This window comes from Rhinatrema bivittatum, chromosome 4 (assembly GCF_901001135.1).
Source record: "Rhinatrema bivittatum chromosome 4, aRhiBiv1.1, whole genome shotgun sequence".
In the NCBI taxonomy this organism is placed as follows: domain Eukaryota; kingdom Metazoa; phylum Chordata; class Amphibia; order Gymnophiona; family Rhinatrematidae; genus Rhinatrema; species Rhinatrema bivittatum.
Genome location: NC_042618.1, coordinates 359,751,856 through 359,779,657, shown reverse-complemented (window position 1 = coordinate 359,779,657; position 27,802 = coordinate 359,751,856). Strand labels below are relative to the sequence as shown.

The following is a 27,802-nucleotide window of genomic DNA, read 5'->3' as shown; positions in this document are numbered from 1 at the left end:
GGATCAGAGAGGAGGCTGGAAACTACAGGCCAGTTAGCCTCTCCTCAGTGGTGGGAAATGTAATGCAGATGCTGCTGAAGGGAAAAATAGAGAACTATCCACAGTCAGAAGAATTGCTGGACCAGAGGCAGCATGGATTCACCAGAGGAAGGTCCTGTCAGACAAATTTGATTGATTTTTTGATTGGGTGACTAAGGAATTGGATCGAGGAAGAGCGCTTGATGTGATCTACTTGGATTTCAGCAAAGCTTTTGATTCAGTCCTGTATAGGAGGCTTGTGAATAAAATGAGAAGCTTAGGAGTGAGCACCAAGGTCTGGATTACAAACTGGTTGATGGATAGAAGATAGCATGTGATAGTAAATGGAACCTACTCTGAAGAGAGAACGGTGTTAAGCAGTGTGCCACAAGGATCGGTGTTGGGACCGGTCCTGTTCAATATCTTTGTGGGTGACATTGCAGAAGGGATAGAAGGTAAAGTTTGTCTTTTTGTGGATGATACTAATATCTGCAACAGAGTGGACATGCTGGAAGAAGTAGAGAGAATGAGAAATGATTTAAGGAAGCTTGAATGGTGGTCAAAGATATGGCAGCTGGAATTCAATGCCAAGAAGTGCAGAGTCATGCATCTGGGGTGTAATAATCCAAAACACTGTATGTCTTGGGGGGTGAAGGGCTGTTGTGCACGGACCTTGGGGTCATAGTATCTAGCGATCTGAAGATAGCGAAGCAATGTGACAAGGCAATAGCTAAAGCCAGAAGAATGCTGGGCTGCAAAGAGAGAGGAATTACCAGTAAGAAAAAGGAAGTGATAGTCCCCTTGTACATGTCCTTGGTGAGGCCTCACCTGGAGTATTGTGTTCAGTTCTGGAGACCGTATCTCAAAAGTGACAGAGGCAGGATGAAGGTGGTCCAAAGAAGGGCAACAAAAATGGTGGTGGTGGGGGGGGTGTCTCTATAAAATGACTTATGAGGAGAGGCTAAAAGTACCTAAATATGTATACCCTGGAGGAGAGGAGGTGCAGGGGACATATGATACAGACCTTCAGATACCTGAAAGGTTTTAATGATGCACAATCAACAAACCTTTTCTAATAGAAAGAAATCAGTAGAACTAGGGGGTCACATAATGAAACTCCAGGGAGGTCGACTTAGAACCAATGTCAGGAAATATTTCTTCACGGAGAGGGTGGTGGATGCCTGGAATGCCCTTCCAGAGGAGGTGATGAAGACAAAAACGGTGAAAGATTTCAAAGTGGCATAGGATAAACATTGTGGATCCCTAAAGGCTAGAGGATAGAAATGAAAAGAAAGAGTGCATGGGGGTAACTTGCTGGTGTGGCGGTTACTACCCTTAACCAATAAGCCTTTATATACTGTTGATGCAACTCCATTATTGCTCTCTGCTTTTACAGCAGGGGGGGGGGAAGGAAAAGGGGAATTAGATTTAGACAGCAACCAACAAGGACATTGGATTTTATGGTCTGGGAAAACAAATAAGCATGGCGGGCAAATAAGCATGGGGATAACTTGCTGGTGTGGCACTTACTACCCTTAATCAACATGCCTGATACTTTGGATGTAACTCCAACATTGTTATCTGCTTCAATGACAAGAAGTTTTAACAATTGATTTAACACCACATCATCAACTCACATCATCAACTACCCCATTATGAACTACTTGTAACTATCGTTAACCATTATTAACCTGTCCTTTCTCTTCCCTCTTCTCCCAGTTCTAGCCACCCTTGTTACATGTAACTGCCTTTTCCGCACCATAGTTCTAGTTTAAGTTTATTATGCATTCCTGTTTTATGTGAACCAGCATGATGTGACTGCTGTCTCGAATGCCGGTATATAAAAAACCTAAATAAATAAAATAAATAAAATAAAAGTAACAGGGAAATGGACTCAGACTGCAACCAACAAGGGCCCTGATGTTGATGGTTTGGGAAACTAAGTAAGGGGGTGATTTGTATGGCACAACAGATTCTACCATAAGCATGCTGGGCAGACTGGATGGACCGTTTGGTCCTTTTCTGCCATCATTTTCTATGTTTGTATGTATCTATATAAAACTACACTTGGGGTTATTCCATCCCTGCTCTTTCCCTGCCCCCAAGAATGCCTCTTAATACATCCTATTTGGCATTTTAGCATGCAGAGTAGCTTTTGTAAAATTTTGCTCATTTTAGAAAATCAGTTTCAATGTGTTTGGTTCATAAGGGAAAAAAACAAAAGCATAGAAATTAGAACCTTTTTCTAACCTGAACGTTGCAGTCACTCTACTTTCCCACAGTGAACATGCTAAGTGTAATCAGTTCCATGAACATCTAACTCATATTTGCTAGTCCTGAACTTGTTAAACCTTTAGCATAAATTAACCCAATCTGTTCAAATTCCTGTGAATGAACTGCTCCAATTCATTTTTACAAAAATTCATAACCTTACTGAGGTTTGTATTCAAATGCCAGGTAAACTGAGTCACTTAACTGTATACTGTTTCTCCATGTCTATGAGACTTAAGACTCATAGTGAAGACAAGGACAGATTTGGGTCAAGATTTAAGAATCAATCAAAAACAAGACAAAAATAATGCAAAAACCTTGCTTAAATAATTATGAAGTAGTGCATTGTTTGCCCAAGTTTTCAACTTCATGCCAATTTCTAGACATGAAGAAAATCTACAAAATAAAATTGTATGTGTTGCGCTTGGAGGTGGACCCTTGTCCTGGAGCAGTGTGGAACGGCTCCCTGGTAGGGACCAGGAAGCACCTGCCCCCAGGGGGCGGAGCACAGGAGTAGACAGAGGCTAGGATGAGCTTCACCACTGGAAGCCCGTGGTCCCCCCCTGGGTGGAGCCTGTAGGGACCCGGGCCGCTTGGACTTAGGTGGGCCTCGCAGGGTCTCCCGGAGAGGTAGTAGAGAGGCCTGCCCACGAGCAGCAAGGGAGTGCAGTTGGTCACTAGCCTGTAGGCCTGGAGGATCTGGGAAGGCCAGTACAGCGTAGGCAATGACAAGGCAAGGGACAAGGCCAGAATCAAGAGACGTGGTCAATGGAAACCGGGGTCAGGTTCTGTGGATCAGTCCGTGGAGTGTCAGCCAAGGCAGAGGTCAGATACCAGGAGTCAGTCCGAGAGTAGTCAACGAAGCAGGGGTCAGGTTCCAGAGATCAGATGAGGTCACAAGGCAGGTAGAGGTCAAGATCCAGGCAGCGAGCAGAATGGTCAATGGAGCAGGCAGAGGTCAGTACCAGAGAGACAGTCCAAAGGTACTACCTGGGGAGACAGGACAGGCAGACACTGGAACAGAAGGACGCTGGAACAGGAGGACGCTGGAACAAGACTGGAACAAGACTGAAACAAGACTGAAACAAGACTGTGAACGCAGAGGCAAACTAGTACACATACAGTGCCAACGCAATTGCCAAGGCAAGGAAGTGCAGGCAGGAACTTCCTTATGTAGCACGTTCAATCAGGGCACGCCGCAGAGCTAGGACCTGCCCCTGGCCCTACAAGAGGCCGGGCGGTCCGCACGCGAGTGTGTAGGGGCGAGGCCAATGCCACTGAGGATGCCAAACTCTGACATGAGGCCTGGTGTGCAGTGGAAGGCCCGGCAACCGCCGCCGCGGGACGCCGAGGCCTGGAGGAGCTCACAGCTGCCGCTGGGGAGGCCGACCCATGACCTGCAGAGGAGCTATCGAGGTGAGCAGGCCCATGCACGGGCCGGGCTCGGACGGGACGCTCAACAGTATGAGCATGAAAGTTATGCAAAAAGCACAGCAGGACTTTGGCAAAATATTTGAAAGTAGGCCTTTCAGTAAAATGTTGTACATTGGTTCTTGTACAGCTTTCCTCATATGATTTCTGAAAATATTGTGTAAGGAGAAAGTCCCTCATGAGATAACTGGCTAAAAGAAAGGTTAACTGGTGAAAGGAGTAAGACTAAATAATCAGTTTTGCCACCAGAGAAAGGAAAATACTGGTGTCCCAGTGTTGCTTAATGTATTCATTAATGATCTGGAAAAGGGGGTAATAATTAAATTTTCAGATGCCAAAGTTATTCAAAGAAACACAAGCAGACTTGAGAAATTGCATTAGGACTGGGGAACATCTAAATGTGCACATTCAGTTTTGTTTGCCAAGTGCAAAAGTGAAACACATACGGAAAGAAATTCCAACGATGGCACATATGTACAAAAGCTTAGTATGCATGTGTAATGACCATGAGTCATGTGGGGAAGGAGAAAAGATACAGGGAATCAGTAGAAAAATTACTTTATAAAATAGTATTATGATACAAATATGTGCTAGCAAAAATATAATACCAGCATGGAGGAAATTACATTAATGGGTCATAGGCATTAGGCAATACGTCAGACTATAATATATGTGCATATAGAAAGGTAATCAAAGAAAAAAAAAAACCTACTGCTAACACACTTATGTACAGAATAGCAATGAAAGAGATAACATAACAGCACACTAAATCACAGGCTCACTTTCCTTTATATAGTCCCTGACAGGCAAGAAGTGCAGCCTTGGTGTTGTCCCCACAAGGAGCTGACATAAGGTTTAAGGAATACTCCTCCGGATGTGCGGACGAACTGTGCAAAGGTACAGATCTCCTTCTAGCTGTCTTCCATCTGTTGCAATGGTTGGGGCAAGGAACGGGGCTTTTATACCATGCAGTAAACAAGGGGTTATACTCAAAACTTCACAAAGACATCTACAGCTCTGATTTCTTTGTTTCAAGCAGTCCCAAGTAGTAAGTCATATTTCCTATTCTCAGTGTTCTACATTTTGTTTGGGGTGGGGGAGGGGTTATGTCCCTGCATGTACATCAAACTTTTTCTGATCCATTCTCCCTAATCCCAGTACAGCATACTACTACTGTGAGGGGGTTATAATATGTATCAGCCCATATAAGTTACACCGATTTTTGAAGCAAAAGTATGCAAGTAAGAATGCTTTGAAAATCAAAAAGTATGATTTTGAAAACACTGCCCAGACCTCGCCTCAGGAATGCCTCTTCCAAATTCAGGTAAAAGTGCACGCTTACAGGTCTTATGTGCACATTTTTGCCTGCATACATGGGCTATTTACTGCCCTAGTTTGCATATTAAACTAAGGTCGGAAGATATTAGCTTTATTTATTTATTTGTTTGTAAAATTTGTATTCCGCTGATCTTCAAATGTCAGTGTATAACAAAAAAACATACATAATATAAGCCATTACAATACAGAATTAACAGACAACAAATAAAAATCAATAAACTAAAAATAAAACCAAGAACAAAATGAAATTCGGGATGCTAAAAACACAAACTTACAACTGTTCTTAAACTGCAGCAATCAGCAGCAACAATCCCAAGCCACTGACAAAGAGCTCAAGAAATAGAATGACAATTTGGGAAGCCCAAAACAAAACAAATGAGACTAACAATTTTCTAAAGCACAACACATTCCTTTCCATTCTGAGATTCTGGAATATCATTCTAAAGAACTGGGCCTGTACCATTAAAGATTTGTGACCGGGATTCCTGTAACCTTACTTTGTTTAGAGAAGGAACAACTAACAACTGCTTGGAAGAGGAGCATAAAATACATAGAGGACAGCACTCTTTCAGCTCTGCAGGCAAACAGGTAAGAGACCATGGAAAAATTTAAAGATCAGCATGAGAATCCTAAACTTAATATGTCAAGAGATGGGAAGTCAATGAAACTTAGCTAACACTGGGGAAATATATACATGTAGAGGGCTCCCTGGTACTAGCAGAGCTACAGAATTTTGTATGAATTGTAATGCTCACAGAGAGGGCTGAGGTAGACTAAGAAGTAGTCTAATGAGAAGAAAATTAATGATTATACTTGAGCTGGTATATACTAAAATTAAATGAGGGAATGCCATATGCAAATTAGGCTTTAAGAGGCACACGATAGTCTAATGTACTATCCTCCACCCACTATTCACCATGTGCTTGCAAAAGCCTAAAAGTTAATACCTACCTTAGACCAGATATTAATTTATTGGCATGAATGATGCATCTCAAAATTCCCTGTGCTAACAGACTCAAAGTGTCAAGATTAATATGGAGTATTTCATCTCCCCAGCATCCTACAATCAGGGCACCCCCTCCCCCAATACAAGCCAGTGAAGTCACCTCCCAATTAAGGCATCCCCCACACAAGCCCAGGTTCCATCATCAAGATATCCTTCCATCAAGGAAGGAACTCCCATTCAACAAGTTCCCTCACCCCCTTTGATCAAGAAAGGACTGACCCTGCCATTGACCCTCCAGATTGATTCCTTACCATTTTAGAGGATCCTGAACAAGAGAGATGTCAGAATCCTCCTACCAGCACTGCTGCGCTTTGCTGAATACCAGTAAAAACTCTCCAAAATGGTGAGGAATCATTCCAGAGGAGATGGGGGAGAGGGGTGGTTACAGTAGGTTGGCCCAAAATGTATTGAGAGGGGTTCCAGTATTAAGGGTTGCTCTTTGGTAGAAGGGTCCGGCCTTGGTGGAGGAATGGAGATGACTTGATATGGGGACTTGTTCAGGGGGTGGGAGGTGTTTCATGATCAGGGGGCTTATTCATTGGAGGTTGGATGGGAAACAACTTTTTAGACCAGTCAACATGGGGATTTCATAATGCAGTGTATGCCTGCTAACAATTTGGCAGCATGTATGCTACCTGTGCAGGCCCACAAAAAAGGCTTTATTTTAGTCGTCACACAAAAAAAATTAGTGTATCTCCATTAATAAGCTAATTTTAAAACGAGATTGCGACCATTCATACATGTATATATTGGTGAATGAACAGAGATACACTTCAACTTTAAATCATGTGAACACTTGCACACCTATGATTTAAAATATGCTTATTGTGCATAAGTATGCTCCTAATTTTAAGAGGTTACTTGAACAAACCTACTTTGTGTATCTCCCATAGGACGTTGCCGACTTTAACACGTTTATGTTAGTGCATTTTAAAATATGCTTCTAAGAGGTACATTCCCAGTTTTTCCAACTAGTCCACATCAATGTCTTCCAGATCCCTCTGGCTCTTCATCCTGCATGCCCCCAAGTTGACCCGTTCCCCTTATCCTGTCCTGTAAGCCCTAGAATGTGATATCTACAAACTTGCTCCTCATCAGGAGCAGAAGTAAAGTTATGCAGCTAACAAGCCAATGTGTGCTGCGGCCTCCAGTTTTATATGGAGCTACATGCATGTTGGCCATGCCCCAGAACACCCATGCCCCACCCCTTTTCTGCCCTTATTTGTGGTGTATGCATGGGTATACACACATGTAAATTACGGCTTTTTAAAATCCACCTTGTTCATGTGTGGCTCACATACGTGTGCAGGGGGGGCATTTTTGCGCAAGCAACCCTTTTAAAATCAACCCGCCACATATACACACTATAAGGTGAATTTTAAAAGCCCAGCATACACATCAATTAGGGGATGCTCGCACAAGTCAGGCTCACGTGCGCTGAGTGGATTTTACAAGCCGCCCAGATAGGCGCGCATCTCCCACAGCACGCAAGCCTCAAAAGTTTTCAAAAAGTGGCAGGGGTTGGGCATCGTCTGAGTGGGCAATGGGCATTTCGGGGCGTAAACTAGAGATGTGCGCATAAATACTTACTTGCCTGGGAATGCGCCCAGAACCCCTGTCATGTAAGTTTACTTCTGCTATGAAGGAGGTGTAAGCTATAACATAAAGAAAACCAGACAGATCTGTGGAGTTTTAAGGGTTGGGGCTAACTGGAGGTAGCGAAGGCTATTAATCTAGGGTGGCTTGGAGGACCTCTCTCAATTGGATAAACTGGGGATGAACTGGTAAAACTGGGAATGGTGTTGGTAGAAGCGGGATTTGCGAACCCACTTAAAATTCATTGCACATGTGTCCTCGCGGTCAAGCTACTTTATAACATGTGTACATATACGCATGCAAATTATAAAATAGCCATGTCCCTGGGCATGGGCCGACTTATGCATGCAAATGTGCTAATGAGTGCTGGTTTGAAAGTTGCCATCCCTATGAGGTTTTAGCATGACACTAAAAAAAAATAAAACCTACCATTAGTTTTAGTGCAGAGGCCTACATGTACAAAATGTTGGGTTCCACATTAGCAGTTACAGCTCAGGAAAAGGATCTTAGAGTCAGTGTGGAAAATAAATTGAAATCAACTCAGTGTGAAGCAGAGATCAAAAAATTAAATAGAATATTAGGAATTATTTGGAAAGGAAATGAGAATAAAATTGAGAATATCGTAATGACTGTATAAACACATGGTTGAACCACATCTTGGACCCTATTTACTAAGTATTTTCTCCATTCATATACACATGGGAGAAAACCTTTAATAAATAAGCCCCCTTGAGTACTGTTTCCAGTTCTGGCTTCACCATCTCCAAAAAGATACAGCAGAAGTAGGAAAGGTACAGAGAAGGCTACAAAGGTACAAAACAAAAAAGGATTTGAAATGGCTCCCTCCAAAGAAAGACTTGACTGGTTAGGTCTATTCAGCCTAGAAAAGTCATGACTGAGAGGGGATAGAAGTTTATGAAATCATGAGTGGGGTATAACAAGTAAATAAGCAATGGTTATTTATGCTTTCAAATAATACTAGAACTAGGGGACACTCTTTGAAATTAACTGGTAGCAGATTTAAACTTAATGTAAAAAAAATCATTTTTCAGTCAACACATAATTAAGCTATGGAATTTGTTGCTGGAGGATGTGATCAAGGCCGGTAATATAGATGGGTTTAAATAAGATTTCGGCAGGTTTCTGAAGAACAAGTCCATTAACAACTATTAGCCAGGCAAGCTTGAATAATGCCACCTCTTAGTGCCAAGAGTGAAAAGAGGGAAAGGATCTCCCCCTTTGGAACTGCTGGATACTTCCTCCAAGCCATTTGGACTGGCCATTGTCAAAAACAGGATGTTGTGCTCAATGAACCATTGCTGTGACCCAGCATGGTACTTTTTAAGTTCTGTAGTATATCTGACCTTCCAGTCATTGCAGGAAAAGAAAGCCTTGGGCACAAGATGTTTCATTATTGTGCTAGTAACCTGGCTTGTGTGAAATACTTAAATCTAGTTCTTACTTTTTACAGCTAAGATGCAATTAATCTTAAGCATACAAGGTTTGACTTTGCTCACCACATAGCTTTGGTTAATCCCCCAGACTGTTAATGGTCAAACTGTATGCCTGTCTGTACTTTAAAAGTAATGTCAACAAACATCAAACAATTCATAAAGCCAACCAGAGAAATCAGCTAACTTTTAACAAAAGGGTCCAGTTGCCATTTAGTCCTAGAGCCACACAACTGAGGCCAGTACTAGCCAACCCTCCATTATGCTGAACAGCCATATTCTTTGGTAAAAGCAGCAATAAATACACTACACAAATAAGCATCTCACTTTGTTTATGAAGTGACTGGGCCACTTATCTCCAGTTTGCCCCCCCCCCCCCATCATGTGACTCCCCCATGCCCTGCCCACAGCCAATAATCTCACAGTAGCCTCCCAGTCAGACATTACCATCTCATACTTAGACCAGAACAGCCCAACGGACATCATTATTTTTGTAAAGATATGTATAATAACCTACCTTTCTACACTGGAGGAACAATAATCAAGAAATTTACAACAAATAAAGTAAGCACAATCTTACAATAATCATATCCTTCTTATATCCCATCACTATAGCATTTATTTAATACCTCTCTAGTGAGTTTATAAAACATTGTTTAAATAGAATATAAGGCCTGATTTGTTAATTGCTATCACAATGTCTAGAGCACAAGTGCTGCACAACCAACCCAGCTCTGCTAATCAGACAGATGGAGAGATTTCAATTCCTTGATTCCCAGTCAACCTTGACTGAGAGGAAGCACCTAGTCAATACAGATTTATTGCTGCCTTGGCTTCAGGAGAGAAGAGTTAAGTTTAAAGCATAAATGATGCTATTTTTAACTCAATAACCAAAGTCTGAACTATGAATTAAATAAACACGTTTAAGTGGGGGAAGGGAAGGACATGGGGTTGCCTTTCATCTGGCCTATACTCGACTCTGCCTATAAGACGATGACATGTTAATCAACTGGAATCTTTGCAAGCTGTGATATTTTTTATTCGACCAACATAAGAATTATCCAAAGATATTTCTGGTCACAAGCTTTTGGAACTGCACATCACTTTTTTCAGATGCGACCTACAAAGGAAGATGGGACCTCTGCAGTCTCAATAGCTCATATGCATCGTCATCTTAGGAGAACTCTTATATTGGTCCAGTTAGAGGTATTACAAAAATATCCAGTTTCCTCCCGAACCAATGCAACTACTGCCATTCTGCATTGAAGACAACACATTTCTTAAAAAAAACAAACCCAACAACATAGGAAAGCTTAAAGATTTTTCAGTTGTTACTACAGAAAACTGAAAATGGCTGCATAATATAGGAGATCATTTATAGAAACCAATCACATTTAAGGATTTTCATTCTTTCAGGTAAATCAGAAAAAGTATTTAATCTGAAAGTATAACTACAGGAAAAAATGTTTAGTGAAATATTGCAATGTGCATTGGGATCTAAGATAAAAGGTTATTCTCTTCACTTGCTATAATAGAGTTATTCACTCCTCTCTTACTGTCATGTTAGGTGGTCCAGGATGCATTCAGCCTTAGAGAAACATGATTCAAGTTAAACTGGGAGACTGAAATGTGAGGCACATTTATATAAGGGGTTCTGTTGCATAATACAGTCAGCCCTATAGTGAGGAGAGGCAGTTTTAAGTTTCAATCTCATGCATATTTAATAATTTCCCATCAAAGTTTGAAATATTTATGTTCGTACCTAAAGGAAGAGCAACTGCAGTCCTCAGGGAATGCGCATGTAACAACGGAATTGAAGGAGACACTCAAATGCATCTTCAACTCTTTGAAACTAACAAGACAGAACAAGATGGCATTCATTTCACCAATCAATAAAAAAGGCATCTTATAAATGGAATAGCAGGGCTAAACCTCTAAGACAAAAAAAGAAATCACTGGCCAGAAAATGCTAGAAAACTTGGAAGCATCCATTATGTATTTTAATTTTAAAGCTGCAGAGTATATCTAATAAATGCTAACCGGATGTTTTCATTGCAAGTAACCTAGAAAATTAGCCTCTATGGACAGTTCCTGAACAATTAATATGAAAAATATCTACCTACAAGGTCACTTTATGAAGGTCCTTCTCAAAGCAAAGACAGAGGCAATCTAATCATTATACTTTTAATCAGTAAATGTAAAAAAAGTGCTCAATACCTGGGTCAAATTAGTACAGGAAACAATTTTCAGCATTTAAAATGCAGAAAATAAGAGACTTCACTCATTTATAAACTGGGAAAAAATGCCTTCAAAATGCAGCTCTCATATAGTGAACCAAAATAGATCCCATAAGAGAAAACAGACCAATGAAATGACACTATATTGCCATGCCTAACTTAATTTTTACCTTTATTTTTCTTAACTTCATGCATTGCCTTCATTTCAGGGCAGACAGGAAACCCTTGCTCCCACAGCTAGTAATTTCTATCAAAATGACAGCAATGTGAACAATCAAAGTAAAATCCATACATGACAAAAGACCTGGTGGAGCTCCAAATTAAACATTTATCTGTGGGCAGGTGTGTTGACCTTGTCTTACATACAGCATGGATGACCTTCTGTGAGTACTTGTCAGCAAAGCGTTGCATCAAACACAGAATCCTCTTTATCAAGTAGATCCGCATATTCTACTCCTTGGCTTACAACAAAAGCAAACGAACATTATTTCAACTTTTAATTTCATCCTTTGAGCCTGCACACACCTTGAAGCATCCTAATTATTCAAAAAATGCAGAAAGCCTCAAACATTTCTCTGAAATAAAAGCAGTGATCATTACAAACCTTCTAACAAATCTACCATACCTCTAATCTCCTATCTCAAAGAAAGAGATATAAAGGAAAAGATAAAATTAGCATCTAATTAAGAATCCACTTCTTTACCACATGCATATGCTCATTGTACCTTACGAGATTTACAGCTTTAGCTAGAAAGAAAACCTTTCCTTGTTACCCACCTTACAGAAGGTAAAGCACTGCCTCAGCATCTGCCTCTGATTGTTCACTGGTTTCGAGATCGCCCGAAGTAATCATCTCATTAGTCAAAGGTAACGACATGCAATGTAAAAGCAACACTGCCCTAAGCTCCTGCGGAACTTACAGTCACTAAATCAGAGATTTACGAACAGACTGACAGCTGCCTGCAAATTGAGCAGATGAACTGTCAGACCCAACACCAGATAACAACTGGCCAAAACTGTTCAAGTGAATCACGCAAAGAAGGTTCCAATAACCTTAGGTACTGGCTTTAAAAAAAAAAAAAAAAGCTGTTCTGTTCAACCTACCGGAAATTATATCATTAGCCCAGCAGATATTTAAAAAAAAAAAAAAAAAAAGGACTATTCGTACTTATTCAATTGAATTCCTAAGACAGTTTTCAGGATAAAATGTTAAACTACATATCGTAGTCAAATCTTCAGAACGTGGTATTTAAACATGATCTCTGTCTAGTACATATGACATTACATTGTCAAGGTTAAAGTTAGCTGAAAACGTCCCCAGACTACTTACGTTTTACTCTCTAGCTTCTCTGTAGTCTTTTCGGGAGGGGGGGGGGGCACAAAATACCTAGGCAGGCAGTTGCTGATAGGGATTACCAAATCAAGGTGTTTTCAGCACATCTCCTTTCTGCAGTCTCTTGAAACAATCTACAACAAATTATCTCCACTGACTTTCAAACAAAAAAAATAATAATAATAATAATTAGATAGCAATTCAAGCATCTTCAGTCCCCTCGAAAGAAACCTGCTTAGATTATTTCTGATTGGGATATTGCTTGACTTTGCTATTTAGCCAGGCAGCATCTATTTATGCTGATATGATGCTCTGCCAAAGTGAATTTACCTTTTCATAGATTCACAGGACACGAGCTAAAGCCTAGTGCATCCCTCCACACCATTTTCTCACCAGCTTCTGCCTCCAAGAGAAGCAAATTGCCAAGTAAACAAGCCGAGAAGAGAAAAGAAAGGAAGCGGGGGGTTCTTTATTTTTATTTTCATGCTGTGGATGTCGCTACTTACTTGGCTAAGATATCATCACAAATCCAAAATGATTTCAATTACACAGCGTAGTAATCACTGCTCGGCATCGGTAAGAGCTTGACAAGCAGAGCTACAGTACAGGAGTCCCCCTGCAGACCGTACCATCCTGAACCTGCAGGCTGGGGTAGGACGCTATCATTTCTGTCACCGCATCTCATTGGCAACATGTAATCACGGGAGGGGAGGGGAGAGGAGAAGGAGAGGGGAGGGGGTGTTACTGCCTGCAGTTCAAGAATCGCGAAGAGGAAAAAAGGAACATCTCAGATGCAGCGAATGAGAAAAACCTTCTTCTGTAAGGAAAGTGGACTGAACCATCAGCCTGTTGTTTGTGGTTGTAATACTTCCCCCCTGAGATGATGACAAAAAAGCAAAAAAAAAAAAAAAAAAAAAATCCCGGAGGATTGCAAAACCACCAGGAATATGCCACTTACTCAGAAATGGGAGAAACCTTCAAGGACAAGGACTGTCAAGCCCTATCTCAGTCACTGGAGAGGAGAAAACGGTTCTGTACCTTTACTTCCTTTTTTTTAATTATTTAATTTGCTTGCAAGATAACAGAGAGAGAGGGAAAAGGGGAACAAATTCACCGCATGTTTGCAGAAAAGTCAGGTGTGGAATAAAAGGTATAAAGATGGCAGCCTCATGCTTTTCTTTCTCTACTTATTTTGTTTTACTTCCACTATAATAGCAAACTCGAAACCAGAATAAAACAGGTAAGTGTGTATATATGTGGGAGGGAGGGCAGGGAGTAGGTGCTAAATGATGCTGATATTGCTATAAATCAAGTTTACCAAATAAAAATATTTAAATGCACATGACAGGATTACAGATAGAAAAAAAAAACAAAGCAAAATCATAATAAAAATGATAGTGCTGACCATATGTCTAGAAAAAAAATGCTCTCACAGTAAACATCAAGACTAGAGTTTATAATAAAATAAAAGACTTTATAAAAATGAATATATCAAAGTTTCACTTATCTGATAACCAAGCAATAGCCCTTGCTACATAATACTAACAGCTTGAAGTTTTAAATATGGGAATCATCTAATTTTAATATAGACTTCTTGCTAAGGCAGAAAAGCACTATTTTATAATTTAAAAAAAAAATCATACCTATATTGTTACACATCCTTCTTACAGGTCCAGCTGCTGAACTATTCATGACAGTCTGCCTCTTTCCAGCAAGTAATTTCATATTTTTCTATTGCTGCTCCATTTTCTAGGAAGTATTTTCACTCACTGCTCTCTGATAGATCTCTCATGAGGTGCTACTTATCTTCTGCCATGTTATTTGTTACAATTTCACATAACCCCTTACGTTTCTGCATGGATTATATTAAAGTAGCAACTAATGTAAGGTGATTGTTTTTTTTCAGACTATATGAACTGGTTTGATGTGTATAGCACTACAATATAGTGCCACACATGTAAAAGGTAAAAACAATTAAAATGAAAAAAAAAATCAAGCTTTGTATTTATTTGTTTTCTCTTTTTCCTCCATTTGATCATTTTCCTGTGACAGATGATGGCAAAAGGAGGATTGCTGTTCTTCTCTGCACTCTGCAATTAGTTAAGCACCACCACACACACACACACACACACACACACACACAACACACCCTTCCTGATACATTTCAGTCAACAAGGGCTGCTGCATTAAGCTATTGAGGGTAGGGACTGGGGAAGGGCCGACTTTATGGTATGGCTGCAGCACTGCAGCTCAGATCGGGGCCAGCAAGGCTCAGACAGATCACAAGGAAGGCCGCTACTACTTGCAGAAGACCAGTGCAGAAGGATTCAGTCTCAAAGGAGACTTCTTCCCCTGCCCCCAACTAGCAAGGGCACCTGAGTCACTTATCCGGCCAAATTCTAGCTGGCTAATAAGTTAATCAGCTATAATTTAGCCAGCTAAGATAGGGGCATTCTGGGGGCATAATTGGGAGGTGTTGAGTTAGCCGGCTAACTCCGATATTCAAAGTTAGCTGGCTAACTTACCCGGTTAAGTCTGGTCAGCCAAAGAGATGTACTAAATTTAGCCAGCTATACTGAATAGTGCAGCTGCACTATTGAGTATACTGTACCTCCAAAGTTAGCAATATAAGTTTATTTGGCTAAGATCTAGATTCATCATTTTGCTATAAATTTTGCATGAACTTCAGCTCCTGAGAGAGAGACAGTGAGAGACTCTTTATAAGGCTCTCATATAAGTAAACTATTTATACCACTGTAGGAGGGGCAAAATTAGAGGGTCATTCATCAAATCACATTGGGGCCTTAACTACACCTTACCGGAAGTACCTACACCTTTTTCCTGGCATTATGCTGTGCGATATGCCCGAAACTGGATTTGCGCTAAAAATTGCAAATTCCATTTCGGGCAGGAGAGAGAGTGGAGTAAAGTAGGTGGAGAGAGGGAGAGAGAGAGAGACTCTGGGGAGGCACACATATTAGTCAATTTTTTATTCAACTGTAGGAGGGGCAACAAGTAACTCGAAGTGAGGTTTTGGTGATGGTCCAGGTTTTGGGGGCAGTTTTACATGCACAGTCAGTGGTATGAACAGCACAGTACACATCAGTGAAAATTTGATGTGATTTGGAGTGAGAAAAGGTATACAAAGATGAGATTTGTACAATGTACTCTCGACCTGGTTTGATGCACTCTCTACCTAGCTGCTATCAAGCCAGGTCGAGAGTACATTGTACAAATCTCATCTTTGTGTACCTTGTCTCACTCCAAATCACATCAAATTTTCACTGGTCGAGAGTACATTGTACAAATCTCATCTTTGTATACCTTTTCTCACTCCAAATCACATCAAATTTTCACTGATGTGTACTGTGCTGTTCATACCTCTGACTCCTCAGAGGCTCTCTCTCTCTCTCTTTACCTAGTCTACTCCACTATCCCTCCTGCCCAAAATGGCATTTGCAAGTTTTAGCAAAAATCCTGTTTCAAGCATATTGCACAGCATAATGCCAGGGAAAAAGGTGTAGTTACTTACAGTATTAAGGCCCTAATGCAATTTGATGAATGACCCTCTAATTTTGCTATCTGGACAGTGGCTAAATTTGAACTTCTATGTTTTTTTTAAATGTCCTTTATAATATCTGTGGTCCAAAAATATCATTTTGATGATCTAAGTCCTCTATTACCATGAAGGATTCATAAAAGTGGCAATTCTATTTCCAGAAAATCATTTTGGGCTGGTTTAAAAGCAATTTATATGCATAAAATACAGATTTATGCATATACTCTAAATGGCTTTTATAAAGTTTTCCAGGGCTCAGCGCATATAAAAGTGCATTTGAAACCTAATTTTGCACATCCTTTTCAAGCAGTAAACATCAGCGTTCCGGGGGAGTGTAGTTGGGGGCAGAGTTGGGATTTACGTGCATTCTTTTTCCACTTTCAAAATTATGAGATGCATTTTAAAAGAGATGCATGCACCAAAATTGGGAGATGAGCATACATCTAGCACATGCGCGTGACCACCCAATTTTATAAAGTGGGGGGATCTGCATGCAAGTAACGTTGCACGCACAGCTCACATTGGAGGAAAAAAGGGGCGTGGTGTGGGTGTGGTGTGGGCAGGACATGGGCGTCCGGGATGGGGCCAAGAGTTGTGCACGCAAGTACTTACATGTCTTGATGTGCACCCAGGTCTAGTGCCACATAACTTTACTTCTGCTATGGAGGAGGTGTAAGTTAAAAAACAAAAAAATCAGGCTTCTCTGACTGGTTTCAGGGGTCTGGGATAACTGGCGAAAGTGCAGGGAAAAGAACCATGTTAATTTGGAGGACCTAGTTCTAGACCTGGAGAACTGGGATACGCACTGATGGCGTGGACGCGCGCCTGTTATAAAATTCCTCCACTTGTGCAGTTCATACCCAACTTTACGCAGCTGTACATGCCCATTTGCAAAACTGGGTGCACACATACGCGCACCTAGGCTATTTAATAACATGTGTACATATGCACCCATATGCCCATTTGAAAGTTACCGACAACGCGCATAAATTAATCCTCACAATTTATGTCTGGCAAAAAGCAGGTGTAATTTTGTGCAGGTTATTTTGTGCATGGTGAAAGGAAATTATCTGAGCATTTTCAAAGAGAACTTATGTAAGTTCACTTTGAAAATGTGGGTTAAAATCCAAGTGTAAAAGTAATATGCAGATTTTACCCCAACCCACAGAGTTATAAAACTACCCTCCATATGTCCAGGATCCAATCCAATCTCCAAATTACAAGCATAACCTTGTTTTCTTTCTATTTCCTTTCTATTTTTCTATTTCTTGAATCTATTTTTGAATATACCTGTTTAGGTTTTTAAGTTATCTGACCTCATGTAGCCGGATAACTTGCTACTTATCTGGATATCTTCAATCCTCAATTTTCTCTATTCCCTACTTGCCTCCCCACCCGCAGGCTGAATATACAGACCTATCTGCTGCTTCCCAGACCACCTCAGACCCTCCCTCCTACCAATACTCCAGCCAGGAGTGAAATACCCAGACCCACACTCCTGGCACTTCCAATGCAGCCTCTTAGTGGCTGCACTCATTGTGTAAGCTACCCGTAAACTCTGATAGCAGAGGCTGCACTGGAAGGGTAAGCTGCAGGGTGGCTTATGCTTCGAGTGCAGCTACTGACAGAGGCTGCGCTGGAAGTGCTGGGAGGAGGGATATGTCTATAGTATCTCGGGGGGAGTGGAGCAGGTAGGTCTGTATATATGGCCTGCAGGTGGGTGGGTCAGTGGGGGCAACCAAATAGGTATTTTATTAATGAACAGGGGAAAAGAGGAGGGTAGGATCGGTAAACCCCAGCACCATTTTTAATATTTAGATGGGGGTTGGTGGGTGGTAGAGGCTACAGCTCAAGGGGGCCAGAAGATATTTAATGAGGGATGTTGGGGATCGGGCCACGAACCCTTTTATATCTTTACTTTTTTTCTTTTTTTTGCTGTAAACAGCACTATTTACCTGGATATCTTTTGAAGATATCTGGATAAATAATAAATTAACTGGCTATCCTAGTTAAATATATGCGATATTCGGCTAAGTTACCCTGATAACTCAACCCTTCCCTGGAATTCCCTTAGAATGCCGCCTTTTTATTCATCTAAATTATAGCCAGACAAGTCATTATCTGGCTACAATTTAGCCGGATTAATGGCTGAATATGCCAACTTTGCCATTTAGATGGATAACTTTTTCCATCTAAATAGCTTTAGAATATGAACCTCTTTTTGCGCTTGTCTAATATTTTTAAGTACATAGCATATGCTAGGGTTAGGGGTAGTCACAGAATGAGCTGCCATAATTACAGATATGTGCCTTTAAGGAACAGGGGAAGTACAATATGAAAGACAGGAAAGAGACTAAATCTTCTCGTCACTGAAAATAGATCCAAGTATACTTGTATCATGGAACCAGTTACTGTCAAAATGCAATTCAGAGTTTAAGTCAAATTCCAATCGTCTGTCTAAAACAGGGGTGGGCAGTTCCGGTCCTCGAGGGCCACAAATCAGTCTGGTTTTCAGGATATCCCTAATGAATATGCATGAGAGAGATTTGCATGCACTCTGCCTCAGTTGTATGCAAATCTATGTCATGCATATTCATTAGGATATCCTAAAACCTCGACAGGTTTGTGGCCCTCGAGGACTGGAATTGCCCACTCCTGGTCTAAAACAAAACTCCTATTTTTCCCCACAACTGCTGTGCCGTCATATATAGCACACAATATTTGACTTTTAAGAAGAAACAAAACATCTTCTTTAAAAGATACAATTTATTTTATTTGTTGTATATTTAGTTCATGCCTTTTCATTGGTAGCTCAAGCAAGTTAAATTCATGTACAGTATTTTATACATGCACATAGAGAAAGAGAGAGAGGACAAATGAAGATAATTTGAAGTAAGCAAACTGTGTAGCACTGCATACATCTAATACCACTATATAAATGATTAGTAGTAGAAATAGTAGTACTGAATATTCAGACTGAATCGCAGTTACAATTCTCCCTTGTCAGGGAGAAACTCATTGGCTGACTATTTTTTCACTCTCTCTCCTAAAGGTTCCATTAATTCAAATGCATTTCAGTAGGAGATTTAAAGCCTCTCCTTCTTCACTCTCAGAAAATATCCTTTAAATGTTGATATATATATTAAATGTCCTTATGCATTTGTGTATTTATTGTATATAAATAAATATAGATATGTAGATACAGATTATAGTTTATGAAATTATAAATATAGAAATAAGACTGATAGCATTATAGTCAGGTACAAGTTGGACCCAAAAGGATGCTACATAAATCATTATTAATTACTCAACATAACTACTATACAATTATTCAGAAAAATGATTATATAATTACATAAATAATAACCATAAATATTATTCCAGTCTCTATATTTTTAAGACTTAACACACACAGAGCATAACAAACTTTGTTGGTATACAGTAATGACCCTTAAATCATAAAATAGCATACATGCTGACAAATATACACACACATACATGCAGAGACAAAAGTGCATAAATCACAAATATATATTCATGTACGCAGACACACACATTCATACATACTCTGTATATATGAGCATTTGAAACAGATTTCCTTAAATACTGTAAGGATAGCAGTGCTCCAGGACTGGACTTGCGTCATGGACAGAGTGGGCAATTGCAGTTGAGCAAACCTCCCTGAGTAGCTGTACTGATGCTCTGCCTTCCTTTATCACTTGCTCCCTGGAATATCAATTCAGCCACTTGAACCAGACGGCTGCACTGCAGCAAAATGGAAACTATTTTTTGTTAAAGAGAGAGACCTTATAGAGGATCCCCAATCAATGAGTTGTATCTTTCTTGATGAATAAAAAAAAAAGGTAAGGTAAGATCTCTAGGCACTGGCAGTTATTCTGATCATGTCCAATGGCGCCACTGTTCCTGAAAGAAAGCGGATAGTAGTTTGGGAGAGCTTCCCATAAGCTATGAGATCACCTGCTGCATCAGAAATGTTCTTTCTACTATTGGAAGCTCCGTGTGCAGCTGTGACTCTTCAGGAACTGAACACGCCGATTCATGCTTGGAAAATCAAGATTCCACAGTTAAAATGCCACAGATGAAAGTGTGGTTTTGTTTTCAAAATTTGTAATTGTTGATTTCCTAAAAGTGCTGCAGTGAGGCAGTGCTTAATGCTTATCCAGAACCCTCAAATGGTCTTCTGTTTGTTTCTTCTTTGGAGCCCAGGTCTTACATTTATTTGACTACAGGATTTAAGTTTATTCATGTTCAGAAAGGGATTGTTACAAAAATAATCATCAAAATTTAAAATGGTGCAAAGAAAACAAAAAAACAAGAATTCCAAAATTGCTTAAAACCTACCAATGCTTGTGCTACACTTCTATAGTTTTCAATGTCCATTTGTGTCCTTGATTTCAGAATCTTTATTCTAGATGTGAAGAAAAATGTATACTTCACCCTTTAAAATGTATATGCTCAAAGTATTTCTTTACTTAAAAAAAACATTGTTAAAGGCAGGAAACATTAAAAAATCTGATTTTTTTTTTTTTTTTTACAGATGAGAAATTAAGCAGTGTCATTCCATTTTGCACATGCCTATTCACTGTGCTCATTTTATTTTAGATCCTCAAAAGAGGTTTACCACATAATGCAACGATCAAGCCTTTAAACTTCTTGTTAGTCACCTCAGTTAGGAGTCTACCTTAGAGTGCTGTATGACTGTTATTAGCAGCATTGCTATTACCTTCATCGAAATGCTGTGAGTGATCTCACCATCACCTGGGCAACCAGGGGGCCAGCTGACATTGCTAAACACAATGCCGTCAAGTGCGCCTTCTGGAAGAAAAATTGAGCATGTCCATTTGTAGATTTCAATGTGCGAGAAGCTGGTACTTTTGGGTCAAAGAAGAGGCATACATGCTTTCATTTACCTTGTCACTGGATTTCTAATGTTCTATATAAAAATGTTTTAGATACATTATAGGTTTCTTCTCATACTCACAAAACAGGTACCCACAAAGGGTACAGCTCATCATGTCTTTCATTCTGAATTTCAGTGATTATCAAGTGAAAGAGTCTCACTTTTGAACAGGAACTGCTGACATTTCTGCAGCCCTTTCTGCCAAGACTGTCAACTATGGTGAATGTGAACTGGTACTATCAATTAATTTTATACAGACTTTGGAACGGTTTTCAGATGAAAATAATTAATCCAGAAATAATAACTTAAAACTATTAGATTTCCTGATCAAAATGAATTAGTGGAGGCAACTATGAATAAAGAGAATGAATCCAGTCAAAATAAGGTCACACGTCTTAGGATCATATTATCATAATCTTCAGAGAGGTACAGAATAGCAGTCCCCTTATGAACCCTGGACCTTTTGTTTATAAAAGAGAAATGTTTCACTAGGGTTGTAACAAACAAAGATATCTGTACATTAAAAGAGTGCTAAGAAATAAGGATGCACAGGCCCATTTATTTTGTTTTGTTTGTTTTTTGTTTTTTTTTTTGTTTTTGGGGGGGGGATTCTTTTTTTGGTTCAATTAATGTTTTTCATTTGTTTCATTTCCTAAACAAAAAAAAAACCCAACATTAAAAACCTCCCAAAACAAATAAAATCAGAAACTGGCCTCCCCAAGGCCTTCCATACCCTTTCTACTCCTCCACAAAGACCTTGAGGGCCCAGGCCACCCAGGCCAGGGCTTGCTCAGATCCCTTCAATTTCTCCCACTGGGCAAAACCAGCTTTGGGTCTGAGGCCCTACCTGGCTGAGCTGAGCTGTGCCCATTATGTAGGTAATAATGCTGGAAGAAGAGTTTGACACTAAACTATATGCTTCCAGCATTACGTGGTTAATAGCCTACATTACGTCAGAAGCAGCTGGGATCTCTGAGAAGAGTGATCCCGGCACAAAAAAAGAGGAGGCCACTTTGGGAGGGTATCCACCAGGAGGGGGGAAGGGGGGTGAGTGGGGGGAGGGGGGGGGAGAGAAGGGACAGCTAAAGTAATTTTAGTGGGGACGGAGGAGGGGACCAGGGCTGGCGGCATATGTCGGATGAAAGTTTTAAACTTTCCAATCTTTAAAAGTTTGGACCAGCTTTTGGGGCTAGCCAAGAGGGGAGGAGGGTACATACAAGTGGTGGCTTGGGGGTTGGGCATCAGACCATGAGGCCCTTGACTCGGAGCTCTTTTTTTTTTTTTTTCTAAATAGCAAGTTATCTGGCCACATTAGGCAGATATCTTTAGGCCTAACCAGCTATATTCAATTACTGGCTGGTTAGGGTTAAAGTTTTCTGGCTGTATGTAGCTGGATAATTTTAACCAAGTATATTCAGCAGAATGTTTATCCGCTGAATATACTGGACAAGTCATCTGGCTAACTGTAGCCAGATAACTTATCCTCTAAGGGGTAGATTTTATAAAAGTACGCCCGCGCGTACTTTTGTTCGCGCACCAGGCATAGCCGCGTGTATCTTTTAAAATCCGGGGTCGGCATGCACAAGGCTGCGCAAAATCGGCAGCCTGCGTGCACAGAGCTGCGCAGCCTGCCTCTGTTCCCTCCGAGGCCGCTCCATTCGGAGCGGCCTCAGAGGGAACTTTCCTGCCACCCCCCCCCCCCCGCACCTTCCCCTCCCTTCTCCTAACTAACCCGCCCCCCCCCCGGCCCTAACTAATTCCCCCCCCCCCACCTTTATCGCGAAAGTTACGCCTGCCAGAGGCAGGCGTAACTTGCGCACGCCGGGCCGGCGCACCATAGTCCGGTCCGGGGGCTGGTCCAGAGGCCGCGGCCACACTCCCGGAACGCCCCCGATGATGCACCGGCCGTGACACGCCCCCGACACACCCCCCAGGAAAGCCCCAGGACTTGTGTGCGCCGCCGAGCCTATGCAAGATAGGCTTGGCGCACGCAGAGGGGGTTTGGAGTAGGTTTTCGGGGGTTATGCGCATAACCTACGCGCGTAACCCTTTGAAAATCTACCCCTAAAAGCCTATTGAATAATGGCCTCTATATTTTATTTATTTATTTATTTATTTATTTATTTAGCATTTTTCTATACCGACTTTCCAATAACAGAATTATTGATCAATTCGGTTTACATTCTCAACAATAACAATAACAAGTAAATGTCTTACAATGAACAGGTCGAATTAACTTGGATTAAGATATATGGGGTTAATAACATTTACGTATTTATGTTTATTTTGTTTGTTTCATTTACTACAAAGGAAATAAACACCAAAGAGAAAAGAAAAGAAAAAAAGGAAAAAAAATACCAGTGCTGCCAACATTTAAACATTGAAAACCCTCCTCGGCGAGGCCTTCCTATGTGCTCCCATCACCTCCTGGATTCCTCTTCACCCAATTGTGAGGTCTCCAAAGTCAATCCCCAGTCACTCCTGCTTCACTGGGTCCCATTTTCAAAATGACACCAGCTGGCCAGCCATGAGGTTGATGCCATTATGTTGCATATGCTATGTGGCCATACAACAAAATGGCACCTGCCTCAGAGTTCGCCAGTGCCATTTTGAAAATGGAACCCAGATGGGCAGAATGGATTCAGAGACCCCGCATATGGGATAAGGGGCATCCTGGGGTTTGGAGGGAGCGAGAGGAAGGCCGGGATGTGTTTTCAATTTTTTTCTGTCTGCAGCACTCGAGGGGGTTTTTGTTTCCAAAACAAAATAAAATAATACATTTTGATGGGATTTTTTATTCTATTTTTGTAATTAAACAAAATGAGATTTTCATTACGTTTATTTTAATTAGAGTACAAATACACATCTCTATCCCAGTCTCATCTCAGACTTCGGCATTCCCCCTCCCTCTGCAGGCCAACTATCCAAGTTGGCCCGCAATGGCATCAGAAGGGAGCATGTTATCAGTTCTTTCAGAAATGGAGGAGCCCATGCCTGTCTAGCAGGCTACACAGGGGACATAGGAGGCCAGATGTCCAGGCAACAGCTTTGTGGTTTATTATGGGGGCAGGAGTACTGGATGTATTCTAAATAAAGAATCTTGTATGCTCATCTACCCAAGATGTTCAAATACTAAGGAGGAAGAGAACCAAAACTGTCGTGGGTAAAAAAACAAAGATATCTTAAAAGTGGTCAAGGTCTATGGCTTGCAGCTAAGACATATCCTTAGCATTATGGACAGAAATAACTGAGCAGACTGGATCTACTGGCTGGTCTTTTTCTGCTCTTATCCACTATGTTACTATACAGAATATAAAGTTGTTACAAGAAATGTGCTTTCATTTTGAACAACATGAAAACAACAAAATGAGCTGTTTTATGTCATTTCAAAACTAAATGAAAAAAAATTGTTTTTGAATTTTAGTGATTATTATCTGAAAAAAGCACACACTAAAAATAGAAAATGAAATGAAAACAAATACAACTTACTTCACTAATACACCAGCTTCCCCCTCAAAAAACAAAAATCTAAGTGAAACAAAATTTTTTGGTATGCATACTAGGGATGTGCATTCGTTTTTTATGAATTAGACAATGTCAACAATATTGTCTAAATCGTCATGGATCGGATGCGCCGAAATTTTTGCCAAAAGTTTGGCAAAATTCGTATTTCATGATACTGCGCACTAATGGAGTTACTGCGCACATAGGGCCAGATTTTCTAACCTACGCATGGGCGTAGACTTGTGTGCGCAATCCGGTGCATCCAAATCTACGCCCAATTTTATAACATGCATGCGCAGCCGTGCGCATGTTATAAAATCCGGGGTCGGCGTGCACAAGGGGATGCACACTTGTGCACCTTGCGCGCGCCGAGCCCTAGGGGAGCCCCAATTGCTTTCCCCATTCCCTCCGAGGCCGCTCCAAAATGGGAGTGACCTCAGAGGGAACTTTCCTTTTGCCCTCACGCACCTTCCCCTCCCTTCCCCTATCTAATCCGTCCCCCAGCCCTACCTAAATCCCCCCCACTACCTTTATTATTTAAGTTGCTCCTGCCTCTGGGCAGGTGTAGTTTGCGTGCGCTGGCCGAGTGCCGGCGCACGATTCCCCGGCCTAGCAGGCCTTTGGAGGCCTCTGGCCACACACCCTTCCCGTCCCAGACCGCTCACACCCTGCCCCCCTTTTTTCAAGCCCTGGGACATACGCGCATCCCAGGGCTTGTGCACATTGCCGAGCTTATGTAAAATAGGCTCGGCGCACACCGGAGTGAGTTTTTGGGGTTACGCGCATAATAAACGTGCTTAACCCTTTGAAAATCCGCCCCTAAATATCTGTTAGTGCACAGTAATACCAATTAGTGTGGACTGTTTTTCTAGCTAATGAACTCCCCTGAATTGATATTTTTTACTTTCTAAGTTGCATTTTTTAGTGTGCACTAACATTAGTTACAGTGCACTAACACATACTTAGGGGTAGATTTTAAAAGGTGCGCGTGGGAGTAGATTTGTTCGTGCAACTCGGCGCGAAGAAATCTACTCCCGATTTTATAACATGCACACGCTGCCGCGTGCATGTTCTAAAATACAGGGTCGGCGCGCGCAAGGCTGCACAAAATCGGCAGCCTGTGCACGCCGAGCCGCGCAGTCATCCTACGTTCCCTCTGAGGCCGCTCTGAAATCAGAGCTGCCTCGGAGGGAACTTTCCTTCTGGCCCCCCCACCTTCCCCTCCCTTCCCCTATCTAACCCACCCCTCAGCCCTAATTCACCTCCCTACCTTTATTTTACATGTTACGCCTGCCCAAGGCAGGCGTAACTTGTGCACACCGACTGGCTGACGGCGCGCCATGTTCCGGTCTGGGGGCTGGTCCGGAGGCCACGGCCAAGCCCCCGGAATGCCCCGGGCTGGAACCATGCCTGCAGCCCTGCCCCCGGAATGCCCCCGATGACAACGCCCGCCACAACACGCACCCAACACGCCCCCCCCAGGAAAGCCCCGGGACTTACGCGTGTCCCGGGGCTTGCGCGCGCTGCTGAACCTATGCAAGATAGGCTCGGCATGCGCAGGGGGTGGAAGGAGCAGCTTTTCGGGGATTACGCGCGTAACCCTTTGAAAATCTGCCCCTTAGTGCGCTGTAAGTTCTATTAGGGCGCACTAACTAACCTGTTAGTGCGCACTAACGAGCCTTAATGCGCATTAACATCTAGCTAGTGCGCACTACTCGTTCGGTGTACTGTGCACTTATGCTGAGATAGTGCGCACTAACTGGTTGTTAATGCGCATTAAGGCTCATTAGTGCGCACTAACACACTTCGGTGGAAATTGCCGAAAAAGAAATGAATCGTCCGAAAACGAAATTTTTCGTGGAGCAGCCGATCCAAAGCCCGACCCAATATCTTTAAACGAAGCACATCTCTAATGCATACTTGCTGTTATTCTAATAAGCCTGGATTCAAGATTTAATAATTGCTACACCTCTTCCACACGTACAGCAGCAGCAGTATCACGCCCTCTAGTCCCCAGTACTGAGACAGTGAGGAAGCACATGCTTACATTGCCAGCGATGGCCCTCTCTTGTCCTGCTTCAGCATGGGTTTATATTTTAAACTAGAGGAGGCAGAGCTGCCAAGGGGGTCTATGAACACTCGCTGCTTCTCAGTCTCCATGATCAGGGATGGAGGGCGTGATGTTGCTGTTCTGTGCAGCAGTCTGACTTTAGAGCTTATAAGTGAGGTAGGTGAGTAGGATGTTGGCTCAGGACAGCTCACGGGAGGCAGCTGGGGTCAGGAACCATAATGGTAGCTCGGAGGTTTGTTTGCTGAAAGAACAAATGTCAGTTTAATGATACCTGCATGAGGTTTCCAGTAGCTGTTGTAAGGTTCAATGAATCTCCAAGATAGAACTGAGAACCACTGAGAGAGCATACACTCACTGTTTCTGCAGCATGGGCTTTCTTTTTTACATTGCCAGTACAGCACTGAGGGAAAGGAAGAAGAACTGCAGCAGTCATAGGGACAATGAGTATGATGCTTTATATTTGGTGCACAATAGTAATGCTTCTGACATAGTGGGGAAGAATAATGGGAGGGTGGGTTATAAGAGGGTAGATGATGAAGACTAGCTGGAAAGAAGAGGGAAAAATATAGGGGGAGGGTCTAGAAAGCCAGAGGAGGAGGACTGGAAAACACACAAGGACAGGAGAGAGCAGATGAAAAACAGGAAAAATAAGGTGAAGGTTGGAAAAGAGGGATAAAGGGCAGAAAAGGTAAAAGGTATGGGGAACAGTAGAAGACAGAAAGACGTATAGAGAAGGCAATGAATGAAACAGAATGACAGAGACAAAGAAAAAAGACATGGAAGACAGAATATAAATCAAAGAAATGGAGACAGGGAAATGAAAAAGGAAAAAAATGAACCAAAAGAAAATAGATAATATGAAAGCAGAAAAGAAACTAATAACAGACCTTAACCAAAAAAAAAAATCAATTTTAATGTCAGTTTGCATCATTTTCAAAGATAAAATTTGTATATGCTGTTTTCACATTTAAAAAAAATAGTTTGAATAACTCTAGGTGTAGTAACAGAGATGTGTCCCTGGTCTTCCACATTGAATTGTACTTGCTACACTATTAAGTGCTGGTTC

The 27,802-nt window shown here is 41.5% G+C and overlaps 1 protein-coding gene across 1 annotated transcript in view; it reads right to left on the bottom strand.

Moving 5' to 3' along the window:
* ATP2B2 (ATPase plasma membrane Ca2+ transporting 2) overlaps positions 1–27,802 on the bottom strand; it is a 1,801,891-nt gene that overhangs the window by 1,004,598 nt on the left and 769,491 nt on the right. The window lies entirely within an intron of this gene.